The sequence below is a fragment of the Acanthaster planci genome, linkage group LG14, assembly GCF_054643075.1.
Source record: "Acanthaster planci isolate LZ-2023a linkage group LG14, COTS_SCS, whole genome shotgun sequence".
NCBI classification, from domain to species: domain Eukaryota; kingdom Metazoa; phylum Echinodermata; class Asteroidea; order Valvatida; family Acanthasteridae; genus Acanthaster; species Acanthaster planci.
In genome coordinates, this window is record NC_141790.1 from 13,554,922 (window position 1) to 13,565,023 (window position 10,102).

Below are 10,102 nucleotides of genomic sequence, written 5' to 3' on the forward strand. Positions count from 1 at the left end.
TAGGGAAATATTTCAATATTCTAGGCTTTTTTACCAGTTAAGTTTAGAGTCCCGTTTGCACGGAGCGCGGGAAAGAATTTAAATTTATTAATGTTTAATATTCAAATTTACCTATTAAAACTGTGTTTCCAACGATGAAACATTCCGTCTTTGTGTGCACCGATAGCCCTGCTAGCAATAATTATATGAGGCAATAGTTTAATTAAATATACCCTTTGGAGGCTCATTTTCGACCAACTGCTACGTTAATTGAATTTTCATTTTTATCCTTGGTCATGATTCTGGTGGCTACTGTCCTATTATTTCACTCATTAAAGTACCGTTGTACGTGCGTTCCAACAATTTGGTATGAAAATGGCACGCCCTTTGAAGCAGAGGCATTGCCAACCTCCTTGGAATTACGATATCCTGAGTACTTGATCGCCCCAAACAATTATTGAGGTGATGGCCTGACGTCAGAGTAGGACGCAGATCACTGGACCTCTCGATCGTTGGATCTAGTTGAAACTACATGACCGGGGCACAGTATCCTTGACCGCAGTCTGAGTAGATCAGCTTGCACATCTTCAACTCACGGAAATTATATCAAATTGATTTCTAGCATGTCCCTGTCTTGTGTCTTTTGACGTATGGTTCAGGCTAAGAGGTAAAGAAAAGGCATTTAGGAACTGAAAAACGGCCGGTGTTAAACCAAATTCCCTGGACTTGTATTGTAGTCTTACGAATTTGGATAATCAAATTTTAGAGGCTACTTTCTGTCTAACAGTACGGGTCACAGTCAAAATATTTCTCCGGCTTCAAATTTTATTTTTGGATTCTTTTTAAAACTCACTGTGATGGTTTTGTTATGAAGTCAACTACGTAAATTTAAAAATGATAATAAAAAATGTTATTACTGAATGTAGACTTGTAGTGCCACAAAAAAGGTCATACTCAAAGGTGCCATGTACATTCGATATAAATAAGGGTTATTTAGCATTACAATAAGACTACATACTCCTTTCAGTTTCTTAATGTCCCTCTGCGCTTTGATCTATTTCTGCATATATCGAGTCTTCACAACCTAGTCAATTTGGTGATGCCATAACTTGACATTCAAATCACATCTGCCAATAGGAGAAATAGAGTTAATTAATGTAATTTTATGGTTTGTCCTATGTACATTAATGTCCAAATACATTCGAAGTTCGGTAAATTTAAAACCTTGTTATCGCCCAAGTCAAATAAGCTTTGCAATTCAAATGGCATCGAAATTAAACCCCCAAATACATGCTGAATTATCCCCGTTGGTTTATCATGACGCCATTGAACACACGTACTCCTCCTTGATAGTGGTTTTCGCAAATGAATTAGGACAGTTCGCAGATGCTTCTCCAGACGTGTAATTTAATCTTTCCTTGTGGGTTTTTCTGTCCTTGTCCATCTAATGGCATTCGTGGTCGTCAAAAGGCTTTAAAGTATTGAGCGTTCTCGTCGGTAACAAGGGTCGTCAGGGTCACTTTTTTTTATATTGCTGATTAAGTCAAAATCTCAAATCCTATTGTGTCAGAATATAATATCCGGTTCAACAATATGGATGTTCCTGTGTGATGGCTCTGTATCACCTTCGCTCTCATAAGTGGATTTTGAAACCAAATACCCTACCGTAGTCTGGAATGTATGGAATTGATTTTAGGAATAATGAACGGTCTTAAGCATTTTATTAGATGAAATATCAAGGTAAGCTAGTACATGGTACTGCTGGTTAATAAATGACTACATTGGGAGATCTCAAAGAGTCGAAATGTAATCATCATTGAGGATGATTCCAAAGATCATTTTTCCAAATAAAATTTTAAAGAGGAAAAAAGGAATAAAGGTTTTTAATTATCAAATTTAGAAAAGCAAGGAGGGAGATGCGGCGAGCGAGCCAGCTGTTCCACATGCAGTGCAGATGTTTTTATAGGAAAAAACTACGATCATGTCAGCAACTGGCTATCGGATGAAGCCACTCACCACAGATGTGTCATAGACGTGTGTGTTGAGCACAGCCCTAACCAGCATATTGATCTGGACATGGCTAATCCATGCTATGATTTGGGAGAGACCGTGAGATAGCCAGTTCGGTATTTCATCCTGAGCCCATACCCAACATGAAGCGGTCATTTGGGAACAATACGCGCATACGGCGTCTGTCCTATCAGTGCGACCATACGCCGACTCACACACGTGTTTTGTTCTCGATTGACCTTGCTTTTGAAATAGCAAACTGGCTCATTAGTCCCATTCTGCTTGCTCGCTATCCGAAGTTGGACACTTATCATAAATTTAATAACTGACCTATCACCTGCGAGGTAAGAATGAAACGGCAGCTCCCAGGTGCAAATCCTACGGGCTTGCAAGCGCAGCTAGACACTCGCTAAGCCTAGAAATAGTTGCCTAGCAAATATACGTTCCCAAGCAAAATGTGATTTGTGCATACTGCTGTATTACCTTAACTGTGGACTGGTTCCCACCCAATATTTGCTCGCAGTTTTCTGAAATGGTACCGACAAGGTGAAGGTGAAATCTACGCTGTGTAGTAGCAATTTCGTTTAAGTCTTTAATCAGGCACGCGCGGCGTACGTATATCCTTCACAATGGCAGAAATATCAGCCCTCTAACGCAATTATAACATGGACGGAAAGATGAGCAAACGTAAAATCAATCGAACTGTGTTTCGTTAAATTTTATAACGGAATCATATAACAAGTGTCTCGCAAACAATGTTTCTTGTATTATCTCGCTGCGATGAGTACGTATGATACATTTTGAAATCGCAATAGTTGAAAACAGTAGAAATGGATTTCTCGTTTATACTCTCTTTCTTGCCGCAAAATGCACCGGCCTTAAAACTGCGTACGAGCTACATAAGCTCATTAGTTCAAACACTTCTGGCGTGAAGTTTGCACAACTGATTTTTCGTTTGAGATTGCCGGAACCCGTAGCATCCTCATTTTATAACGATGATGTAACATCTTTTCATGCTCTTAATTTCGTCACGGCTAATGATGATACAGAGGCAAGCCCACAAGGGAACAATCATCGTGTGTACAACTTGCCTCCCATGGTGATAAGGTCAAATGAACGAGACTTCGATACGAATGTGTTCAAAATCCATCGTCATCTTCTAGCCTGCCCGAAAAAAGCGATCAGACCTCCCAAGGAAGTACCCAGTCATGCGTGGTTCAAGAATACAAATACTCACGCCTCCCCGACCGACGGACTCGGTCACCGAGGAAATCGGCAACCAGAGAGAATGTGATAAGCGATCAAGCGATAGTCGTCTGTAAGCAAGCGTACGTGTACCACTAGCTCAGGCGTACAGCGAAATGCTGTGCTTAGAATGTATGGCTTGTGACGAGTGGAGACTTCCTGGTACCTATGCTACGGATGAAAGAATATCTCCCATCTCCGTTGGAAGGTGAAATAAGCAGGTTTATAGGACATGATTAGAACTGGTTGGTCGCATTCTTTTACTATTCTTACTCGGAAATTTTTATGTTATAACATTTCAAACACGTTTTACTGTTTTACATTATATTTTATTTAATAGTGTATTTTAAACTATTCAGTCAAGATACAGGATAATCTAAATGATTATAGGTTAACGTTTTCTCCGAATATCAATGCTGTGACTTTTGTTTCCTTTCGTTTTGTTTTTTACAGGAGCTGATTGAGTCAGTGGCAAAACTAAGGGGGATGCGAACACCCTCCCCCCTCGATTGAGGCCAGCCCCCCTCCCCCGCCTAGTCCAGCTTAAAAATCAGACAAGGGAAATATTTATCGATAATGCGCCGAGGTTGGTGTTGTAACTGTGACCGAACCCACTAAAAGTGTGTCCCGCCAGAAAATGAGGGTCCCCTAAGGGCCCCTGCAAAATATGCCGCAATTTTGCCACTGGATTGAGCCAAAAATTTTGACCGTCATGAAGTGTATAGAATTCTACCGAGCAAAGAACCCTCACCAGAATTTTTCCCCGTGTCACAGCATTATCCCAAAACCAAACCTTCCTCGTCTGAATTTTTCACCGTTCTGCCAAAAGAGGGCGTAATACCATTTTGTCCTCTAAAAAAATGCACCGCGAAATAGAAGGCAAAAATAGAGGGCGCTATATAATTCAACGGTTGACGACCGCTTCTGAGTGTTTTTTAATGCTCTACGGAATTCTGCTTCAAGTCTCCGACGTTTGGAGGCTGGGATTTGAATTTATTCCTTGCTGTGTTTGTGACAGCCATTTCATGGACACAAAAAAAGACAAAAGGCAATGAAGAGTATATTACACAATACCTTTGGTTGTAAGTCCAGAGAAATCTGCTGGATTGTTTGTGGACGGTTCCTATTTCTCAACCACTTCCATTGATTTTGACCAGTTTTTTTATTCGACTTTGTAACAACGATTGATATGTTCTGTTCCATTTTTACATGGATGTCAAACTCTATTTTTTTTTTATTTCAGAAATCACAGAGACCCTACTCCAGTGATTTTGGAAGGTGGATGTTATTTTACCCACTGCTTGATTGGTGGTGTAAGCAGGTAATACGACTTCCATCGCCAACCAAGCATGCAGTGCATTATTCCCATTAGGTCCTTTTCAATAATCGCTTCTGACTTTATTGTTGCTCATGCACTTACCTTCCACTCAACGATGAAGAGAAAAGCATTTTAAGAATTTCTTGCCAGCTGCTACAGACTCCTTCATGAATTCTTTTACTCGTTCATTTAATTCAGACTGACCAAACGGCATTCACCGTACAAAACACATATAGAGCTTTTGACAGCCACCACTGCGACTCTGACATTAACGACATCTTCATTTTTGTACTTTTTTGGATATGTGTTCTGGATTACAGGTAAGATGTTTGATATAGTTCAACCTTGAGTAATACATGGAGCGACCGAGATGAGTGAATAGTGATTTAATGTGTTGGTGTGGAGGTAGTACCTTGGAGGCTGTTCTTTGCCATTTTATATTTAGTCACAATGAACATACCAGTGCTAGTGATACGGAGCTCTCGGCCCCCAACTCCGCCTTGACACATATTGCCTCTATTTCCAGTACTTGCATGGTTACTAGGCCCTTCAATCCAAAGTCAATTTTAGACGTAGACGTAGTCTATGACTTAGCTGCATTGATTCCGAAGCACCCGTTACATTCTACGTCTTAATCAATCAATTGGTCACGTGTAATTATTGATGGGGGCACCATGCTAGTTTAGCGTCCCTTGAGATTGCGAGCTGGTAAATTAGGTTTAAGCACTCTGTAAGCTTCCATGGTTGAATTCACATGAAGTACTGCTTTTCTACAGTCTTCATCAACGAAACTTTATTTCACCAACTCCTGAAAAATGAAGTGAAGACGAAGCCTAAATCATCAACAGCGCCCCCATTTGGCTAAACCTTGCAGACCTTTTCGTGGGCGTTATCCATGCAGGAAGCAGGATGCATGGAACGCTAAGCCCCCTGAATAAAATAAATGGGGGGGGTTTCGTTGTTATTTGCTTGTATATTGTTTAGCATTAATCAAGTTGATCAACCGTAAATGAAGACAGCGAAAGATTTACAAAGAAATCACCAAGTTTTAATGCATGAAAATATTTGCATACCAACTCATCAAAAGAACAAAGGAACCACTGCGTGAAATGCCAAACTTAAACAATTAATTAACGGTAAAGATAAATCTTCCAATATCTAGAACCACTCTTGTCTCAGTATATGTATGGTATTTGCTACAGAGCTTTGAAAAACGGAAACTGTTGTTGGAAATATTTTTATCGTTTGAGACGCTTACAGTAGACCATCCCTGCGACCATATGATAATTTGTGTGGGCGTGCTTCGTGTACTACGGTCCGCAAACCACTAGTCAGGCATTGTGCATGTACAACTGGGTCCAGGAAGTGTGTCTTTCTTCCTCCGGTTGACTTGCTAACATTCTAAACCAGTTTTGTTACTAAAATATCAACTTTTCATCCCTTAAAGGAATCTTGTACCGTGGATTTATACCCTGGACACAAAGTTTCTGTTTTGTAACGTGGAGTTGGTGTGAAATTTGGTGTTGCGACATCAGAAGGGGGAAAACCCAGCTTAAGGTAAGTATTCTGCTCATATATTAATTTTTTTTCTAGAAAATATGGTCACATGACGATGCCTAATCGTCATTGGTACGTTTTAGTTCTCTTTGTATTTTTCACCTTGGTGACAGCCTCATCATTCACCATCTGTAACAGCTGGGGCTATATTTGGCGCCATTTCTAACAAAGAAAATACAATAAGGATTATTGCAAAAGGAATGCATGGGAAAACTTTCCACTTTTCAAATGGAGGGGTTGGTAGACTAATGGGGTTTCCCAGCCATCCCTATGATGATATGATATCCCTATGATATTAATCGTGAAGTTCTCATAATTAAGCCTCAGTATTTCAAAAATGATGGGAAAGGAATAGCATCACGTTTGATGTTATGCTTCTAATGTTGTAGTATGTTTCTGCTTGTAAGAATTCTTCCAACATCTGTTTATCCCATTAACTACCACAAGCGTATATATAGAACTGTGTCGGTTACTGCTTGTCCGTTAATTACAGCCTTTTTAACTGTTTTGGTTTTTTAAAACAAACTAAGTATCAGAAACAAATGCTGTGACTTCACTTCGTTAACACTGTTAAAGGAATTATCATTTGAGACAAATCTTTTTTCCCTAAAGATGATTAATTTGCTTGGTTATCGATAATCACGGGGTGTTCCGCCAATGGACGATTTACCGTGCCACAGGCAAATCTCTCGCAGGGCCACCGTGCCTAACGGACGGTACAGCTATACTCGCTGAATCATGCCAGCTACCACGCACCTATTTATTTTGTAGTACATGTAAATATACTTCAACGCGTTCTATAATTCAGACATATAATTCAGACATATTCATTTTAAACAAGTTTCATTAGGTTACTATCTTAGCAAAAGAACAAGAGCTCACTTTTAGGGAAATTTGTGGCTGTGTATGGTGTCGGCCTGTTTGGTGGTGGTCAGACAAAGACGGAGCTTGAGAGCTCTTCAGCCTGCGCACGACTTGATGTGATTCACCATTACCCGAAACATTTATTGTCATCAACTTTAGATTGTTTGCCCTTTTCCTGGCATGTACTTAAAACATCTTGTGATACGTATTTCTACTGAGAGCATACTTTAAAAGAATGTACAGAAGCCATTTACTTAAGAAAAGTAAAAACCCGACTGCATGATTTGGAAAATACTATGTCTATATCAACATGCAAACTACAATATCTGAGTACATGTGTATAGGATTGAAAGTGATTTTTGCAAGATTATTAGAGCAGAAAATCAGGTAATTTGTAATGAGAAAACAAACATGCTTTTAAATAATACAATAAACAAAATTCTCTTGATATTCTTTGCAGTTGTTTTTTCGGGCACACATGTATGACTTTTCTAATTAAGACTATTCCTTGTCAGATTCCGGGTTAGTTTTTTGGAGTAAACAGAGCAATTCATCAAAACTTAGATTGACTTGACTTTCTTTCCATCTTAGGGTAGAAACATAATCAGGAACACAGTTAGCTAAAGAGGTTTTTCGCAACTTCAAAGTACAAAGCAGCAATGAAAACGGCTAGAAAGGTACACAGACCTTGTCGAAAGTGAACCCCATAATGGGATAACATAAAGTGATAAACGAACAGATACAAGGACCCCTAGACATAATGAAATAAAGTGGTGAACTGTGAATCATATAAAGCAATGGTGTTAATTATTATGTACATTAAGCGGATAGTCTAGGTTCTTGAAAAACAAAATTACACCAAAATTCAAAAAACTTAATTGATAAGTAGGGGGCCTACACAATCTGTATTAAGAAAGCGAATTTACCAGAGACGGTAATAACTGACATGTACAACATGTACAACGTTCCTTTGGGTCGTTTCCTCGATGCACTTTGCCAGTATTTGCTCATTGGTCGGGGAAAATGCATGTAAGCATCTAACAGTACCAATTATTAATGGTTTAGGGAGCAATTAATCCTTGCTCCATTTTCAAAATGATTATAATAACACAAACACCATGTTTCAAAGAAATAATATAAAACTGCTAAGTTTGCCGGTGCTGTTGCTTGTCGAAATGTTATTCAATACACCTCGATGCGTATTTCAAAGATCTTTCATTTGACTTGCATTTTCATTCCTCAGAATCGATAATGGACAAACGCATTCTCAAGTTTGTAAGTAGTGAAATCTCTAACTAATTATTCACTAATTTGAACGAGAAAATAAAGTACGCCATGTGGTCGGTATTTCCTAATGACTAGCACTTAAATAAAACGTTAATATTAATTCATTTATTATCTTGTTAATTAAATCGTAATAAAAATGGTTTGATTTCAAATCTAAAGCTTCTGTAATTCCATTAGGCTAAGATTTCAAACTGTAAGATAACAATGATGTAAACAGTAGTTTCGTAGGAAAGGCAGTCCATTTCTCCAGTTGGCTGAATTAAAGCAGTCACAAATTTACAAAGTGATAACATAAAGCAGTTTAACTAAGAAGCAGAGCTTGTGCAATTCTAAAAATTGCGTAGTTTTTTTACACTCGAAACTCACGATGTTGCATGTTTGAGCTGGTTATCCAAGTTCAATGTGAAGAGGACAGGGTCTTTCCTAAGTGACTTGTCATTTTCGTAGGGTAGTGACAAGGACTGCTGTGACGATCACCGTAGCTATCAGTAAGATGACCACCAGCAATGTGATCTTCAAGTTGCGGCTCAGATAACAGCAGCAGCAGCGCGTGCTCTAAGAATCAAATAATAGGAAAAACAGAAGTTCCATCATTTTATAGATACAAATGGTGATGAGCGCAGTCTGTATAAATCACGCGATTGTCCTTTATAATGTTACACTGTAACCACTTCACTGTATGAACAGCGCTTAGAGTTGAAACACATTTTCTGTACCTGATTTTCTGTAAGTTTAATCCACGACATGTTTAGAAATTTACATTGAAATGCGTTGAAGAATGTGTTTCAATACTAAACGTTTCGTCATTGTCTACGTTTAGCTGTGCGAAAGCAACTTATAATTTAGATACATTCCTAATTTTGTTAAAAAAGCTGGCTCAAGAAATACAAAGTGTTTAAACTGTTTGCGCTTTCTCTACAGTGCTTTTATCATAAATAGGAGAGGAGGTTACCATGCTTTTATATATGTGTGGTGTATCACATTATTTTACCGGATTGGCAATCATTTCAGTTCCGTAAAGCATAGAATTAAAAGCTTACTCGGCAGCACCAATGCTTCTGCGCACAGTTGGCGTCTCTACATGGGTCACAAACGTCTACGTTAGTGCATTCACAACGCTTTGAAGACGGTATGCGACAGGGTTGGTTGTGGCACGACATTTTTCCCAATATTGGTCTTTTAGCTTCACTTCTTTGGGCGGAGGTATAAGCAGTCTGGGGCGGGTGTTGGAAAGGTACTCTATTTATTTTGCTAAAGCAGAAATGTCATTGGCTTTTTAAATTTAAGGGCAATGTTTTGTTGTCAGGCATCGTCCGTAGTCATTAATAATTCATAATGTCATTTTATTTTCTTTGGTTTCTGAATCTCATTGGTTGTTATGCTGTTTCTCACAGGCAAAGTGAGAAGGGGATTTCTTGACTTCAGGTGGGTGTCTTGCGCAATAAAATCATGCCCCTTAATAAAAGATATTGACTTTCATAAGTTTGTGGATTCCCCGCATAATACCTTATGTATATACAGTTTGGCTTGTTGTTCAGATTTAAAAGATACCCCCTAAAAGATGTCATTAAATGAACTGAAGAGGGTAAAAAGAGGCAGGAAAAGTTCTAGTGAATTTACCTTAACGCTTCCATGGACAACTTCTTAGGTGTATCAAAAACCAGCGTTTCGAGATGTATCTTTTACCGCAGTAAGGACATTGGTGACCATTAGCACCCCGACCACCACCCTAACGAATGAAAACAGGCAGGCAATCAATATTTTCGCCTACTTTGTGAGTAAATTAAAAACAGTTCTTTATCAAGAGAAAACGTTTTAATACCCAAGCCTACTTCTCTCCTT

General features: G+C 38.8%; 1 protein-coding gene and 1 long non-coding RNA gene across 4 annotated transcripts in view; one reads left to right on the top strand and one right to left on the bottom strand.

Annotated features, from left to right (window-relative positions):
• Positions 1-5,578: 5,578 nt before the first annotated feature.
• LOC147796882 (uncharacterized) lies at positions 5,579-9,874 on the bottom strand. The gene is made up of 2 exons (XR_015427658.1): positions 9,301-9,874; positions 5,579-8,815 (listed from the first exon to the last, which is right to left on the bottom strand). It is a non-coding gene; the product is annotated as an uncharacterized LOC147796882 (long non-coding RNA).
• Positions 5,786-10,102, top strand: part of LOC110981659 (uncharacterized) — a 71,811-nt gene continuing 67,494 nt past the window's right edge. Inside the window, exon 1 of one of the 3 annotated variants that reach the window (XM_087145586.1) lies at positions 5,786-6,109. The gene's annotated coding sequence lies outside the window, so the exon portion shown is untranslated. The remainder of the gene's footprint in view (positions 6,110-10,102) is intronic. The other 2 variants (XM_087145591.1, XM_087145589.1) reach the window with 2 other exon arrangements.